This window comes from Protopterus annectens, chromosome 1.part0 (genome assembly GCF_019279795.1).
Source record: "Protopterus annectens isolate FY-2018-M chromosome 1.part0, PAN1.0, whole genome shotgun sequence".
NCBI lineage: Eukaryota > Metazoa > Chordata > Ceratodontiformes > Protopteridae > Protopterus > Protopterus annectens.
Window position 1 is genome coordinate 1629174871 of NC_056725.1, and position 18312 is coordinate 1629193182.

Sequence of the window (18312 nt, forward strand, 5' to 3'; positions counted from 1 at the left end):
TTTTTAGAATGTGAAGTGTTGCGTAAGGTTTTAATTATTCGCAATTATAGATGTTGTGATTATAGCTCAGAGTTAGCTGAAAAGTTTTAAGCAGTCTAAGTAAAACTTATTGTCACTGCTTTATTTGTTGCTTATAATAAAGCTATACATTAAAACTTTAAAATACATTTTTTCAGTTTAGATTGCACTATTACTCTGCTGTTGGTATATGACCACTAAATGATTTTCATCATTGGATCGCTGCTGCAGTAGCCTTAGCTATATAGGTAATTTCCTGCCTGGGTTATAACAGCCAGCCAGCTAAGAGAACCTTCTATACACCTAGTTCATTAATAGCTTGTGTATAGCTGGAGAAAATCAGTGATCTGGGTGCCAAGCTCTTCAGAGCTTTACTGCCTGTTAAGAGCACTACTCTTGCAGGTTTTCAAGAATTCAAAGATAGGATAACATTTCTGTATTGCTGGGCAGAAAAGTCCCCTTCAGGTGAAAAACTTCCATAAATTTAATAAATAAAAGAGTACTGTTCTGAAAAAAGTGTTTCTTTTTGCTATGAATTATCTCTGTTTTTTGCTCTGTCAAGTGACATTTCTATCAGTTAAGAGTGTGGTTCTTTTATAAGTTTTAGTGTAAACTTTCAATTTTCTGAGGTTTACTCTAAACTTTATTGATAACAGTTTTATAAATTCTTTTAGGGACTGGGACAAGTGTTTGTGGAGCTTGTCATGGTGTTTACTGGTGAAAAAGCTTCTTTTTCAATACTTACTGTTTACTGGCTGCTGCTGCTGTCATTCTTACCTGAGTTTTAGGCTTCTTTCTCTGCTTTACCATGGAAATGCTTACCAGTTCCACAGTTCTTCCTTCCACTAGCCACAGAAAGAAGAAAATGTCCAGACACATTTTTCCTCATCAGCAGGTTGCTGTTTTGCCTCAGACATAGATGGGTGACCCTACAGTGGCCATTTCTGGTTCCTCAAACCAATCATCTTCTGCCTTCGGCTCCTATTCTGTAGTCCCTTCAGTCACCATGGACCCAGGGTTAGACTCATCCTCTGCAGCTGTTGGAGTGTCCTTAGCTGGCAATGGGAGAACCACTTTTGTTGGTCTCAAAGGAAGGACTGGGGAATGCTTCTTTGCCTAGCCAGACTGGGAAGCCTATTTCCAGGGGTGGTGTTCCTGGCAGGTGTTGGTCTGTTCTGATGATGGAAATTCCTGTTAAAAAGAAGCAGAAAATTAAATATTTATCTTCTCATGTCTCAGTTTCTTAAGACATTAATTATTTATTGGGCTTAGCTCAAGGCTTAGTTAGCTTCAGACCCCTCTCATTCTGCATTTCCTGGTAAAAGAAAAATGAATTCTTCATTTTCTGAAGATTCCTCTGCTGATTAACAGGACAATAATTGTGAGAGAGCAACTATTTTTTTCTGAGGAGAATATTTCTTCTGATTATACCTTGAAGTAGTTCCTTTTTTTGAAATCATATCTAGGATAGACTGGTTATTTCAGTGGGAGCATAATGTCATTCCAGCATCTTTTGTGAACAATGTAAAATGTTTTTATGTATGTTTTTGGTGAGTCTTTCTCCCCGACTCACTGTAAAATATTTAATCTGTTGCTGGGCTTTCTCCACTTGTATATAGTTTCTCAGCTACTGTTTAAATGTTTTTTGAATCTTTTATGGAGCTTTTCTCCCCAGCCTGCACTGAAAATGGGCTATTGGCTCAGCTGGACTTTCCGGATTATCAAAGGAAAAATAAAATAAATAAAATAAAAATGAATATTGTGAGTTATTATAACTGGAATTTCCTCAACGTAGTCTTGTTCCTATTATTCTTCCAGCTTTGGAGGATGCTTTTATTCCAGCTTGTAACATGCCTGGCAGCAAGCCTGTAGCCCTTAAGAAGGCAGATGGGCTGTACAAAGTTCTTCAGTTTTACAAGTTTTTATTTTCTAATCCCAGATCTTACCCTGCAGTGATTTCCATGGCAAATCCATCTACAGGTAAGCATTTGGTAAATGCTAATCCCTCCCTACCTGATAAGGATGGGAAAGCCTTTGATAGATTTGGGGGAAAAGTGTATTCCTCTGCCACACACATTTGTTAAGATCCTTAATTGTTAAGCTCCCATGTTAAAGTTTTTGCTTGCTTTATTTCAAAATAAGAGGAAAATTATGGCCACTTTTCCTTCTTTTGAAGAAAATATTCTCTGAATACACTGATTGCTTCTAAATTTCAAGTAATGAAACATTCGTTGAAGTGTCCTTATGACTCAGCTAATGCCTTTACTTGAGCAACAACTACTGGAACTGTTATGAGAAGGTTTATATGGTTATGGTCTCAAAATTTACCTGAGAATGTTAAAGCTGAAATTTGAATTCTCCTCTCGATAGAGAAGATGTTTTGAACCATTTGTTACTGAGGTCCTGAAAAAGTGTGTCAAGGAGTGACTCAGATTTTTTACCACTCCTTTTCCAAGTTTGTTAAAGGTTTCATACCTAACTCAAGATTTTTTTTTACAAAAAAATGTAAGTAGGCTCAGCAAACCTCTGTCAATTTGAAGTTCATAAAACAGTGGCAAAGAGGCTCCAAAAGAAGGGGCAGGGGTTCCAAAAACCGGGACACTCCAACAAGTTATAATGACTATTTTCAAATGGCATCTCCCCTTCCCACCCCAGGAAGTCTTTAAATCTTCCTCAAATATTGTTCTCCAGTTTCTCTCTTTGGCAACAGATGGTATCAAACCCATGGGTTATGAAGGAAATCCATCTAGCTTGAAGATGGAAATGGTTGTCCCTCCCTACTTTTCATGGGATTGCTCCTCATCCATCAGATCAAACTCTCTTTTTCCCTCCTGTCATTCAGCATCTGCTGACTCTTGTGGCCATAGAATCTGTTATGTTTTCTGACAGGAAAAGGTTTTTACTCAAGAATGTTTTTGGTACCAATGAAAGAAGCTTCATGGAAACCAGTCCTAGATCTTTTGTTTCTCAATTAGTTTGTGAAAGTCCCAAAATTCAACATGCCATTCCTTCACAACCTGATACCACTTACCACCCCCCCCCCCATTCAGTTTCTTGGTAAGACTATATTTAAAGGATGCTTATTATGATATTGCAGTAACTTCAAATTTTAATTTTTTTAATGTCTCTGTCTAGATTACACTATCAAATGTTCAACATTATGATCACTGTTGCAGCAGCCATAGCTATATGGGTTATATGCTGCTAAGGGTATAACAGCCAGCTTCCAAAGATTCAAAGCCACCTTCATGCTCCAAAACCATTATTCAGCTCAAGCAGAGCTGAAGAAAAAGAGTGGTTTGGCCACCAAGCCCCACAGAGCTTTCCTACTGCTGATGAGTGCTCTTCATGCAGATTTTTAAGGATCAGTAGGTCGCTCATGCTTTCATTTGCTGGGAAGATAAGTTCCCTTCACAGAAAAAATAATCCACATATGTAATGTTGTCAATCTCACCTTTATTCAAGCTGATGGGACTGGGTTGGAGCCGATCCATTGGATTCGTCTTGACCATTTCAAAAGCTTGAGGCCTTCAGTAAAGCTCATGACCATTCTTCCTTATCCATAATGCAAGTCTCTAACTTCCCCACATCTCGTTTTCTGCTCTGCAAAGGGGTTCTAGCTGAGCAGTGTGCTACTTTTCAAAAATGTAATGTATTATTAAACAGTTTTAAACAGTTTTATGTAAGTTTATTTATATATATATTATATATATATATATATATATATATATATATATATATATATATGGTTTACCTTCAAATGTCAATGCAATGTAATGTTCATTTTAAATTGAAAATAACAAATAAAAACCTAAATGAGAAACAAATTGAATGATCAAAAAAAGTGAAATCATTCAATTGAAAAGCTATCAGATCACTTCTCCCTTATTACCACGGCCCCGTCCCCTGTGCCCCTCCACACCCCGCCCCTAACACCACCCTAATTTGGGAAAAACTACAGTGCAGAATCACCACACTTCATCAGAAATTGTCAATTCAATAATTTCTAACATTATGAGTTTAGACTAATTTTTATCTCAACATTTGATCATTCAATATAGTGCATTCAAATAATTCATTTTCAACCATTTAGCATTCAACATTTTATATATATATATATATATATATATATATATATATATATATATATATATATATGTTATATATATTTTCTACTTTATTGTTGGCCTAAGTTGTTACTGTTCTGTAAGCTATACTTCTAAGTCTGCTAATGTCCCTCCTCTAATACATATGTTTTATCCCTCTAATTCATATTCCCCTCCTCCTTTATTGTTATTATTAAAAAGGAAAAATTTTCTTTTAATAAAAAAAAAAAAAAAAAAATTAAAGAAAAAGTCTCTTGCCTCTTCTACCTTTTTAAAATGTGCTTTCTAGAAGTTCTTTTTCTCTGTCCGTTTAAATTAGAGGACTTTTTTCTAGTGTTGGGATTTCTACCTTGTTTTTCTCTAAAATGTCTCAATTCCAGAGAATTGTCCTCTTGATTTCAGAAACCGTGTGTTAGTGGAAATTTAATGCCCATGTGTGAGAGCAGTGTTGAAATAGCTTGTGGCCTTAGTGTCTCAAAAGTGGTGTTCAATATTTGGCTCTTTTTGCAAGGCTCCAAATGCCATGGTTTATGACTTTGTTTTGAAGGGACTGGCTCTAAAACTCCTTTTGATAAAATTGGTCTTGCTCCAAGTCTGTGTCTTTCGTCTTCTGAGTCAAGTTCCCACCGAGTGTGTCACCTAAACATCTCAAAATTGACTGTCTTAAAAGCTGGCTAAAGTCTCCCTTTGTCTTCCCAGGAATTTGTCTGACGAAAATGTGGATAGGGTAGTGCAAAAGCTGCTAAAGACACCGGCCTTGGCCAAGTTGTTATAGTATCCGAACCAAAGGAATCGGATCAGATACAGTCCTCCCCTTCAGCTCCTGCTCCTCCTCCTCCTCTGATCTGTCCCCTGGTTTTGGAGTCAATAGATTCCAATGTCCAGATTGTGTCTGTATTGGATCTGAGACCAATAGGTTCTTTAGATCCAATGTCTACCTCGAGCGTTTCCACCCAGTCGGAGCAGGAAACTTCTAGGAGCCGACACTCTCCGATCGGGACTGTGGAGTTGGTTCAGATCTTTCTGGATCCGACAATGCCTCTGGGAGCTTTGGAGTGGGTGAGTTTGGCTCGTACCTCTGCCTTGGAGCTTCTGTCTCCTGCAGTGGAGATTCCTTCTGCCCTGACAACCCTTTTGTCAGATCTGGGGTGTTCTTCGGAGTAGGGGCAGACTGCCTTTGAGGTCATGAGGAGGGTTTTGACTACATTCCATTCTAAGACACAGCCTGTCTCAGATCTTCCTTCATGTTCTGCACAGGTGTCTTTTTCTTTCCACATACCCTCTCCACAGGACTGCAGAGACCCCAGGCCTCAGCATGTGCAACAGGGGACACCCCCCTCTTCTGAAACTTCCTCAGACTACCCCAATGAGTAGGTCCTTCGGAAGAGGACCTGCAAAAGGAAGCATCTTTACTCCCTAGAGGAGTCGATCTCATCCAATACTGACCTCAATGAGGCAGAAGGGTCCCCAAGGTCACCTCCTGAACATGTCTCTTTTGGAGACTTTCTGGAAATTTTAAAGCAGAGAGGTGACTGGCAGTCAACATCCCCTTCAGCTGAGGAGTCAGTATACCTGAAGGCTTTTGGATTTCATCCCTCAACGTCTTGTGTGACCCCCTACTTTCAGTGAGCTTATTGAATTAATCTCTTGAAAGGCTTGGGAGACCCCAGATTCCATAGAACCTACTCCTAGGAGGCCAAGTAAGTACATTACTGCCCCCAAGGACAAGCCATTCTTAACTAAAGGTGTAGCAGTTGATGCCATGGTCGTGGCAGTGACCACTAAAAAGGAACTATCTGAGACCAGTTCCTCTATGCATCCTTCGAATAAGGATTCCAGGATCATGGATAGGTATGAGAAGCCCATCTTTTTGTCACCGACCTTTGTTTTACGGTCACTGAACTACTTGACCCACTTTACCAGATTACAGAGGGATCTGTTGAAGGAACTTTCAGACTCCCTCCAAGAAGCTGTAGTTGACATGGCAACAAATAAAGTCACCGCTCAACTTGCCACCCTGAATTCAGTCATAAACTCTTTCATGAGACTCATATCTTATTGCGTAGGGCTGTGGGCTCAGGTATCTCTCTCAGGAGGCAGGCCTGGATGCGCCTTTGCGATTTTGCGGAGCCCTTCAAGTCATCCTTCATTAACGCCTCCTTTGATGGTTCTTCTTTTGGGCCTAAGGTTGAAGAGATGCTTAGCAGGTATGAATAGGAAAGCAAGACCTTGTCTACATTTGGAGTATATTTTTCCATACCTAGCGGACCTGTTCCCAAAGGTCAGAGAGGTAGTGGGTAGATGTGGTTCAAAAAAATCACAAAGGTCTTTCCAGGGCAAGTTCCCCTAGAGACAGATGGGAGAACAGTAATGGAAGACGCCACCCTCATGGCAAGGGAGGCCCGCAGAATCAGGGCTCCACAGAATCTTTCTTTAGTAGGCCCTTTTAGTGCTACTGCATTGCTCGCCTCTGGCGGCAGTCAGGGGGTAATTGTCTCTGCACCGCAAAACCTGGCAAAAGATTACAAACAACAAAAGGGTGCAAGACATAATATCCAAGGGACATATTATTCCCTTCTCCTTCCCCACACCTGCAAACAAATCAGTTCCAGACATTCCACCCAGTCAGAAGGAACCAGCAACATTAGGAATTCAAAACTTGCTAACAAAAAGAGTCATCCAAGAAGTTCCCGCAGACCAGAGAGGATCGGGAAATTACTCAAGATTCTTTTTAGTTCCAAAGAAGACAGGGACTAGAGACCCATCTTGGATCTCAGCAATCTGAATAAAGCTGTGAAAAATACCAAATTCTGGATGATGACACTGCAGCTGATACTTCCATTCATGGAAAAATGCAATTGGATGTGTTATATAGACCTTCAGGATGCATACTACCACATACGTATGGAAAGGCTGTCCATAAGGCACTTGAACTTCCAGCCGTTTCCAGTTTCAAGCTCTGCCCTTTGGTCTCACTACAGCCCCCAGAGTATTCACCAAATGCATGGCAGTAGTGGCTGCTCACCTGAGACGCTGAGGATTGCTGGTGTTTCCGTATCTGAACGACTGCCTCATAACTGCCCAGACCAGGCATCTTCTGCTACAAGCCAAGGACTATACTCTACAACTCTGTTCTTCCCTAGGTATTAGATAAATTATAAAAAAATCTGCTCTAGAGCCATGTCAGAGCTTGGTCTTCATAGGAGCAAAGATGAACATAACTACAACGGTAACAAAACTTCCACAAGATAGAGTAGATGATGTTTGCCATTATGTAAGACTGTTAGTCAGGAAGAAATGAGCTTCTGCAAAACTAGTTCTCCAAGTACTGAGCAAAATGGCTTCTTCAAGTGTTCTCATTTTGCTAGCTCGTCTCCACATAAGAATTATTCAATGATTACTTTGGACACAATGGTCAGTTCTGGAACTTCCTATGATGCACAAAATTATGATAACCAATTCCTGCAAAAAGGATCTCCAGTGGTGGATTTATTCTTCATTAGTTTCTCAAGGCTGTCATTTCATTTCCCCTCAACCCCAGCCATGGTGACCATGGATGCTTCCCAGATAGGGTGGGGGGCATTTTCTGGGGAAGATGGTTTAAGGCATCTGGCAACAACATGAGGCTCAATTGCACATAAACATCCTGGAGATGAGGGTGGTGCTTTTGTCATTGCAAGCATTTCAAGACTCCCTCCCTCTAGGAACGATAGCAATCCAATCAGACAACATGTCTGTTGTCTGGTACATAAACAAACATGGGGACTAGATCGTACCACCTTTGTCGAGAAGCCCCGAGGGTCTGGCAATGCGCAGCATCTTCCAACCACTTTCTGATAGCAATGCACATACTGGCAAAATCCAGTGTAATTGCAGACAAATTGAGCAGAGCCATTTTATGGCCGCACGAGTGGTCCCTCAGTCAGAAAGTTACTGAGGAGATCTTCCAAAAATGAGGCCAGCCTTGCTGCGATCTCTTTGCATCGTCCAGCGATGCCAAATGCAGCAACTACTTTGCTCTGATCTTTCCTGCGAGGGAGTCATCAAGGGTTGCACTTGTTAACAATTGGCCCCCAGGACTTCTTTATGCTTTTCTGCCAATCCCTCTAATTCCCAAATTTTTGCAGAAAGCATGCTTGTTGGAGATGACAATAATCCTAATTTCTCCCTATTGGTCTCAATAAATCTGGTTCCCCTTTCTTCAGCCTCATGTGCTGGATGGATCATAGATTCTGAATCCGCTCCAGACCTTCTGATTTACCCATCAGTAATGGTCATCCCAGTCTGAACAAACTCAAACTAACAGCTTTGCTGCTCCACTTCCCCTGATCACCAGGATTAGTTTCCTTTCCTTTCCAGTTAAAAATATTTTGTTGTTTTCCCATAAATTATCTACATATAAATTGTACAGAGGTAAGTGGAAGAGATTTGTTGCATGGGCCAGCAGTAATCAGATAGATCCCTTTACTGCACCCATGCATTCTGTTCTGGAATTTTTAGCGAAACTTTTCAATGAGGGTGCTGCTGTAGCCACTATTAGAGTTCATTTGGTAGAAATTTCAAATTTTCATACAGGAGAAAATGGTTCTGGAATCATGTCAAACAAACTTTGTAAGGCATTCCTGAAAGGAACTACAATAATAAGACCTCCATACAAAAATCTGTCACCACCTTTGGATCTGAATTTCATACTGTCGAACATTATCTGTCCTCCCTGTGAACTATCTGCTACCTGTGAATTGAGGTATTTCTCCTGGAAAACACTCCTCTTAGTGGCTATTACTTCAGCAAAGAGAGTTTCAAAATTACAAGCTTTTTCAGCCAAGCCACCATACCTGGTATTTCATAAGGATAGAGTTTCTTTATGCACTAATCCCTCATTCCTACCGAAAGTTTTGTCAGAAAGTAACCTCAATCAATCTGTCAAGCTGCCGGTTTTCTTCTAGAACTTCCAAAATAAAGGGGTATATTCACTGCATCTTCTTGACATTCATAGACAATTACATTTCTACTTAAACACAACTTCAGAAAACAGAAAGTCATATAATCTGCTTATTTCTTATCCTGATATTAGAAAAGGCCAACCAGTGTCTGAAGTTACCTTATACAAATGGCTTTCACAATGTATATCCTTCATTTGCAGTTCTAAGAACAAAACTTTTCCTTGCCCTGTTAAAGCTCATTCCACTAGGTTGGTAGCTACTTTTGCAGCCTTTCAAGTCAAATTACCTTTGGATGACATCTGTGCAGCAGCGACATGAGCAAAACCTTATACCTTTATTACTCATTACAAAGTGGATTTAGCCTTTAGGAGTAGAGCATCCTTTGGTTCTATGTTTATGAGGAATATTTTCCCATGAGCTACCCAAGAATCCGGTAACTTGGGACAAGGTCTCATCAGTGAGAATAAAGGTGAGATTGACAACATCACATAAAGAATTTATGTACTTACCATAACGTTCCATGTGTGTTGTCCATCTCGACCTTAATTCTCACAACTCACCCTCCATACCCCCCTGCCTGTACTCCTGGGAGACCGAGTAGTACTAATTGGGTATTACAGGACTCTGTTGCCTCACAAATAATGTGTTGGTTTATTTATGAAAGCAGTTACCTCGATATGAGTTGTCAGGGGCAAACAAGATCCGAGGAAGATAGGAAGTTGCATTATGGGTAAGGAAGAATGCCCATGAGCTTTGCTGAAGGCTTCGAGCTTTTGATGTAGCTGAGACAGATCCGGTGGATTGGGTCTGACCCAGTCCCGTCAGTGAGCATAAAGGTCAATTGGGACAAGACACATGGAACGTTATGGTAAGTACATAACTTCTTTTTTACTTTTATGGCAGAAATTGAATTATTTCTTTGAAATTATAGATTTTAAGCTAAGAGAAAGTGTTTTTTGTTAAATGTTATGTGACTTTTAATCACTTATAAACAGGAGCTTTACTTTTTACTTTTGTTGAAAAAGTTGTTAAAATTGATTTAAAACTACTTTTTTCTTTGTAAAAGTTATCTTGATTTACTGTTGGGGGCCGAGGTAAGTGTTTTAAGTACTTTTTACAGGTTTGTTTTTTGTGTGTGAAAAAGTGACTTACCTGGTATACCAGCTAGTGCTGCCAGGCTTCACATGGAATTGTACATCTTTTTCTGCATATTTTGTGAAGTGTTTGGTAAGTTCATTCTTATTGGAGTATTATCTTGACTTTGAGCAGATGATTTGGCTCCCAATTTCCTTTATTTATTTTTTTTTGTGTGTTATTTTGTTTTGTTTTTGTTTTTTTTGTGTGTGTTTTGATCCTTTTTTACTTTACTGTGGAACAACTTTCTCATTTCTTGGTTCTTCCTTCTACCATCACAAAAAGAAGAAAATTAATAAATAACCTTTCCCAGCACAACAGGCTGCCGTAGTGCCTCATCTGCAGCTGGATAACTCTACTGTGACCATTTCTGGTTCCTTAGACCTTTCATCATTTTCCTTGACTCCCTGTGGTGTAGTCCACACAGCCACCATTGATCAAGGGTTAGACACATTCTCTGCAACTGTTGGAGTACCCTTGGTGAGCAGGGGTGAATTACTCTTGTCAATTCTGGGAGAAGGTGCAGGGAATACCTTTCTGCTTAGCCAGACTGGAATGCCTCTCCTAGTGAGGTTTTGTTTAGAAAAAGTGAGTCTGATTTTTTTAGAAATACCTGTTAAAAAGAAGCAAAAACTTCAACATATGTCTTCTTTTTCTGTTACCTTGGAGAGGAGTGATTTATTGGACTTCGCTCAGGGTTTAGTTTAGGCTGTTGACTGCTCCAATGCAGCTATTTTTTTTGCAAGAAAAAAAGAAATTCTTCAGTTTCTGAAAAGGTTCTTAATTTTGAACCACAAAATGATTGTGAGGGGATACATTTTGTTTTTTTTTTTTCTCCTCAGGTTTCTGATTTAGATTCTGAGGAGACTGGTTTCTATTAGTCCCTTTAAAGGATTCTCCTTTTCCAAAATTATTTCCAAAATGAATCAGTGCTTTCACTGGGAAAATAATGACATTCCCCTTTCCCTAAACACGTATTATGATTTATTGCAGCTGGAGTTTCCTGAATCTACACCAAATTCCTCCTGTTCTGTCAGCAATGGAGGATGTATTTGTCACGGCCAGTAACTTGCCTAACAGCCAGTCTACTGTCCCCAAGAAAGCAGATAGAATATACAAAGATCAAACGGCGGATCTCTTGCACATGTTCTGGAGCTGTAAGTGTATATATAAACTTTGGAACTCCTTAAAAATTCAACTACAAAAGATGGGTTATCAACATTCTACACTTTCTTGGGAATTTATGATTTTACATATCCCTCCCAATAACTTGGATAGCACCCAAATGATTATACTTATAAATATTTTCTTGTTAATGAAACTTTATATAGCTACAAATTGGTTGAATCCATCTCAAACTTCATGGGAAAACTTTAAAAGTTTAGCGACGAAACATATTTTAGCACACAAACTTCTAATTAAGGACTATAGAAGAAATATAAATAATCCGAAAATATGGGAACAAATTTTCAACATTGTATTGGCTTAATGTACTGAATCCATTTTAACTCCTGGATATACATACTTAATTTGAAAGCTAGTAATAACAATTCATTATAATGATATTAGATCTTTTGATTCTCTTTGTCAGATGTTCCTTTCTCTTCTCTATTGATTTTGTTTAACTGATGGAAGCATTCATGTAAATAGTGTACATATATTGTAGTATGGTTGTTAGAAGCTTTATTTGGGTATTATTTGTTTGTTTTTTGTTTAATATTGTATGAACAATTGGTAAAACAATAAAGATTTATTACTGAAAAAAAAAGAATATATAAAGTTCCTCAAGCTTATACGTTTTTATATACTAATCCCAGATCAGACTCAGCAGTTATTTCTCTGGTGAACCCAGCTGTTACTAAGCATGAGATTAATACTAATCCAAGGGGAAAGCTTTTGATAGATTTTGGAGAAATGTATGCTTCTGCAACACTTATTTTTAGAATTGTAAATTGTCAAATTCATGTATTAAAGTTTATGCTTGCTTCTTTTGAGAACATGAGGAGTATTATGGCATCTGTTTATTTTTCTGAAGAAGAAGAAAAAAACAACCTGATTGCTTCTGTTGCTCAGGTGGCTGCCCTCTGTTTGAAATGTTATATTATTTATGATTTTGCTTATGTCACTTCCGGGGCTGGTTCCACTTGAATTGGTGTTAGGAGGTTTGCTTGATTGCGTACTGAAAACCTCCCTGAGAATATCAAAACAGAAATTTTGAATTCTCTCTTCGACAAAGAGTTAGTTTTTGGAGTATCTGGTGCAGAGGTCTTTCAAAGGTGTGATAAGAGAGGTAACCTGATACAAGGAATCTGTCAGATTTTTCAGCCTTCCTTCTCCAAGTTTGTCAAGAGGTATAATGCTACCTCTACAGCTTTTTCAGTAAGCAAAATAAACAAATACAGCAACCTGCTGATAAGCAAATGTTCAAAAAGCAGTAGTAAGGAAGTTACAAAAAGAAAGGTGAAACCCACAGAACAAAGGATGGTCTAATAAGCCTTTATAACTGTCTGTAACACTCTCCACCCTGGCAAACCTTTAATCTTCAGAAAGTGTGAACCTCCATTACTGTCCTTGACAACAAAGAGATAGAGATGGATGGATTCTGAAAATATTTCATCAAGACAGATGGCAGTGGGAGTTTCTCCCTCCTTTGCAAGTGACTCCCCCTCATCCATCAGACCAAATTCTCCTCCCCCCCTTCCTGTCATTCACCACCTGCTGTCTCTAGGATGATAGAAGCAGTGTTTTCTCCTCAGCTAGAAGAGTTTTATTCAAGAATGTTTCTTTTGCCAAAGAAAGAAAACTCATGGAGTCAATTTCTATATCTTTCCTTTATAAACCTGTGTGTGATAATGCCCAATATCAAAATGGTATCCCTTCATAACTTATTCTTATTCTCCATGTGAGTTTTCTGGTGACCTTAGATTTTAAAGATGATTGTCATCACATTCCTATAGATCCAGATGTTTCTTAAAGGTAGCTGTGTCTGGATCACAGTTATCAGGTCTCTGCATTAACCTTTGGTCTGTCCACTGCTATAAGGGTATTCGCAAAGTGTCTAACTCCTACGATAGCCTTCTGTAGAATGAAAGGTATTCATCTTCTTCCTTATTTAGACTAAATGCTTACCTTTGCAGAGTCTTTTTCAAAGTGTTGGGTATCTCTCACTTGAGTGAGGGATCTCCTACACAGACTGGGGTTCCAGGAGAACATATAAAAGTCATGCTTGACTCCTCACAGGATTGTTTTCCTGGGGGTTCTCCTAGATATCTCAGTTCAAAGGGCTTTTCTTCCACTGGAAAAGATCTGCATCTAGATCTATCCCTGAGTTTTTCCACTCAGAATACTGCCTCAGCCCAGGAATTCATCAAGATTCTCAGTCTCATAGTATCTAGGATTCTTTTGAGTCTTCTGGCAAGGCTCCACATAAGAAAATTCAGTGGTAACTAAAATCTGTATGATCCCAATATCAGCATCCCATCCCATGACAGTCATCATTCCAGTTTTAGGGTTTGGTCAAAAAGGAGATTTTTTTGGTGGAGTGACCAAGCTTATCAGAATCCAGTTTTTCTGTTTTCCCTTACAGAGGTAGCACATTTTATAACAACATATAGCTCAAACTTTGCTTGGGGAGCTTTGTCTATGGGGATCAAATTGCTAGGTCTTTGGAACTGGGAAGAAAAACCAAAACACTTAAATGTAAAACTGTTGGCATTTATAAATACTGTAACCTGTCTCAGACGTCTATAGTCCTCAGGACCTTTACAGGTGTTTACTTTCAACATGACAGTAATGTGGTACTTAAACAAACATGAGGAATCCAATCTTCCCTTGTATGAAGACTGTCTGTGGTAGCTTAGGCTATAGCCTTTCAGCAGAATCTCACTCTTCAGACATCATACATACCGTCAGAGCAAAATTGTGTGGCAGACAAACTGAGCAGGAACAGGAGAGATCTTCACAAATGGAAACTGAATCAGGAGATCTTCCAGGAACTGATCCAGCTTTGGGGAACTCAAATAGATCTATTTGCCTCTACTCAAAGCTAGCAGTTGGCAAAATTCTGCTCCAGGACTCCATGGAAGAAGGCGTGGAAGTCAGATGCTTTTATTTTTCCTCGGACAGGAATGTATTCTCCTCTTTCAATGCAGTCTCATGTAAAACTGTTTTACAATGTAGTGTTGCATAGCAAGCCTTCTGGAAAACAGGTGGCTCTTCCTTGGAATTTTAATATTGTCTTGGAAATTCTATCTCTTGCACCATTTGAACCAGCTCATCAGGCTGACTTGAGGTTCTAAACATGGAAAACAGTGTTACTGATTGCTCTGACTGAAGATTATGTGAGTTGCATGCTGTTATGGTGGTCCAACCTTATCTTATTTTCCACAAAGATATGGCTTTCTTGAGAACTAATTCTTCATTTACACCTAATGTGTTGTCTGAGTTTACTTTGAGACAAGTTATCCATCTCCTGTCTTCTTTCCAGAAACGAATAATGAATGAGAAAGGATACTCCATAATCTGGATGTCCACAGATATCTCAGGTACTGTCTTGACAGAACAATGTCTTTTAGGGACTCTGATGAGTTGTTAATTTCTTCTGAACGTAAGAAAAAAGGGCAGCCTGTGTTAAAGTGTACTATTTCCAAGTGGTTGTCTCATGCTGTTACCTTTGGATGTGATGTTGTAATTTTCATTCATTCTTCAACCAATGGGTTTGGATCCAACTTGGCCACATTCTCAAAATTTTAAGATCCGAATCTCATTACCTCCTTACCCATAAAGCCCTTAACCACTACAAAACCTCAGCTCTCGTTTGCCGCTTATGAAGGAGGTCAGGATTGCGAAGCTGTTTAGGGGTTGTGTATTTATTTTCTACTTAGATCAGAATATTTTTCTCCTTTTCTCTTCTATTTAACTATGTTTTATATATATATGGGTTTATGTTGTTTTATCAAAATTTTAAAACTTCGAAACCCATGTGGCCAAGACCATATGATCGAAGTTTTGAAATTTTGAAAATTCAACAAAAGCATAAAACCTAAACGAAAAACTTCACTTCTACGTATTTGCAGACTGGCAAACCCCCCTGTACCCCCCATACTCCCTGCTACTTAAATATACCAACTCCAAGATCGCACTACAGCGAGGAAAATGGTAAATCTCCTGTTCTGCGCTGTATGGCAATCTTAATTCAAAGTGTTCAAAGTTTCAAAACTTCGATCATATGGTCTTGGTCATATGGATTTTGAAGTTTTGAAACTTTGATCAAACAAGGTGTAGACCCAGATACACACACACACACACACACACACATATATATATATATATATATATATATATATATATATATATATATATATATATATATGGATCAGTGTCATTTTGACGAAAATTGCTGACATAGGGTCCAAATCGCCAAAAATCCATTTCGCCAAAAATAGCACTGACAGTGTATATGCCTTTTCCCCACTGTAGTGTGATCTCTGAGTGAGAATATTAAAGTAGGGGGTGGGGGGAGTAGCCCCCCACCCAGTACAGTTTAATAAAGGGTAAGTAGTTTATGACCTGAGTAGGTGGGAGGCTATGCCCCCCACACCCCCCTACATTAATATTCTCACTCTGAGATCGCACTGCAGTGAGGGAAAGGGCATATACACTGTCAGTACTATTTTCGGCGATTTAGACCCTTTGTCAGAAATTTTCGGCTAAATGGATTTTCGGCAAAATGTCATAGACCCATATATATATATATATATATATATATATATATATATATATATATATATATATATATATATAAATGTTCCCTCCCTACCCGTATTTTGCTAACTTGTTTGGTAATTAGTTATAAATGCTATGGTTGTAGCTTGTGTATATATATATATATATATATATATATATATATATATATATATATATATATATATATATATATAAAAGCTTTGTATTTCAGCTGTTTTACTTTTTTATGGTATGGTTGCTAAACCAACTGGATTAAAAACATCCACTTCCTGTGGGCATAAGATCCCCATTTCTGATTTCCACAGAGAGTACATTTATTGCTTAGACCTAGCACATCTGGATTCTCCATGTGCTATTTATGTGGCCTTCAATGCTAGAGCTATAAGTGATCAGAGGAACAAGCTCATTTTAAAAGGTCTCTGCTTCAGCTTCCTATTCAGGTACTTCTTCAGGGGCTCAAACCTCCACTCAAAAATCCAAGGATCCCAGGAAGCACCATAAGCGTTCTCGTGCCTGGACTCCTTCACACAAGTCTTTTTCAGAATCACCAAAAAAGATTCCAAAATTGTCAAATCCAAAGACTTCAGATATGACACAGTCTACGGCTCCATCTCCTTGGACAAGTGTTCATAGGTTCTCCCCAGAGCCAGTTTCCCCGAGGCTGAGGTCCCCTTCTTACAGGAAACTCCCAAGAAGTCTTGTAGACAACCTTCCACCTACTCTTCCATTAGGTCCTCTCGTAGTCTTTCTGAAGCAGAGGTGGGTAGGATGATGAAGAAATTCCTCAGGACACAGATCCAGATGGGGGTTTTGTCAGCTCTGTCCCCTCCTGGATCTGTGAGCTGTCAGCCTGCTTTTCTTCCTGTTGTTACTCCTCTAAACCAGCTACCTGTTTTGGAATTCATGGATCCTAAAGCCCTGGGAGTCGATACATCTGATCTGACAGGTCTTCCTACTTTGACTCCATCTACCTCCCTGACCTGATACGCTCCAACTCTGTTGGAGCATGACAGCTGTTGAAGCCAAAGTGTCAGTGTTGAATCTGAGGGGTTGACTTTGACTGCAAAGTTCTTGGAGCCATAGATCCCCCTCAGAGCCTTGGCATTTGATAGCTCGGCTGTGACTCCCCCCTCAGAGCAAGGAATCTGTGAGACTTGGGGATTGTCTGCTCTGAGAGTCTCTGCTCCGGAGAGATTGTTCTTGGTCTCTGTGGTCCCTCTGCCTTCAAGGTGGTGGAGAGAGTTTTCTGCCAGCCAAGAATAGCATTGACTCTGCTGTCCTCGGATCCATATCCTGTTCCTTCTGTGGATCCTGTGCTTGAGCCTTCACATCCTCCATCTCAGAGACAGCCAGCCCAGAAGAGCTTCCAAACAGCTCCACCTGTGGAGCTCTCTTTCTCTTCAGATACTCCCCAGAACATCCCACTGAGGAGGTTCCTCATAAGAGAACATGTAAGAGGAGGCACCTGAATTCCCCATAAGAATTCTTCACAGAAGACACAGAGGAGAAGGGGCCCCTAGATCTCCACCAGAAGATGTCTCATTTGGAGACATCCTAGAGATCCATAACCAGAAAGGTGATTGGTCTACCCATAACCCTTCCCAGGAGGAATCTGTGTTTTTGGAAGCCTTCGGGTCTGGCTCATCTGCATATTGGGCTACTGTCCCTATGGATGAGCTTATAGATCTTGTCTCCTGCAGGACATGGAAGGAACTGGACTCCGTGGAACCTATCCTGAAATGACCAGATAAAATACTTAGTACCCCTACAGATAAACAGCACTAGATGAAAGGAATTCCTGTAGATGCCATAGCTGTTGCTCTAGGCATGAAGAAGGATCTAGTGCAACAGGGCTCCTCTGTCCATCCCCCTAACAGGGAGTCTAGGGCTTTGAACAGATTTGGGAAGCAGGTCTATGTGTCCGTGACTTTCACATTGTGATTGCTGTATTACCTGTTACACTTCCCTAGATTACAGAGGGACTTAATAAAGGAGGTCTGTAATTTTGCCCCTGGGTCCATGTCTGCAGAGGAACAGAAAACCTTATCCTGAGAATGGCCACCCTACAGTCCATCTGGAATGCGTCTTTGAGGTTAATCTTGCACACTGCAGAGGGTATCTCAAGGGCAGCCAGGTCAGGCATAGCCATAAGGAAACATGCTTGGATGCGGTTATGTGACTTCATGGAGCCTTTCAAAGCATCATTCATTAATGCTTCCTTTGATGGATCACCACTGTATGGCCCAGCAGTGAAAGAGTCTGTCTCCTGGAGTGAACAGGATAGGAAGACCTTGTCTGTCACTGGAATTCACTTTGCTACCCCACAGATACCCTTTTCTAGGAACCAGCATGGTGGTAAGAAAATG

The 18312-nt window shown here is 39.7% G+C and overlaps 1 protein-coding gene across 1 annotated transcript in view; it reads left to right on the plus strand.

Annotated features, from left to right (window-relative positions):
- Positions 1-18312, plus strand: part of MEI1 (meiotic double-stranded break formation protein 1) — a 2282292-nt gene that overhangs the window by 1402482 nt on the left and 861498 nt on the right. The gene's annotated exons all lie outside the window — the stretch shown is intronic.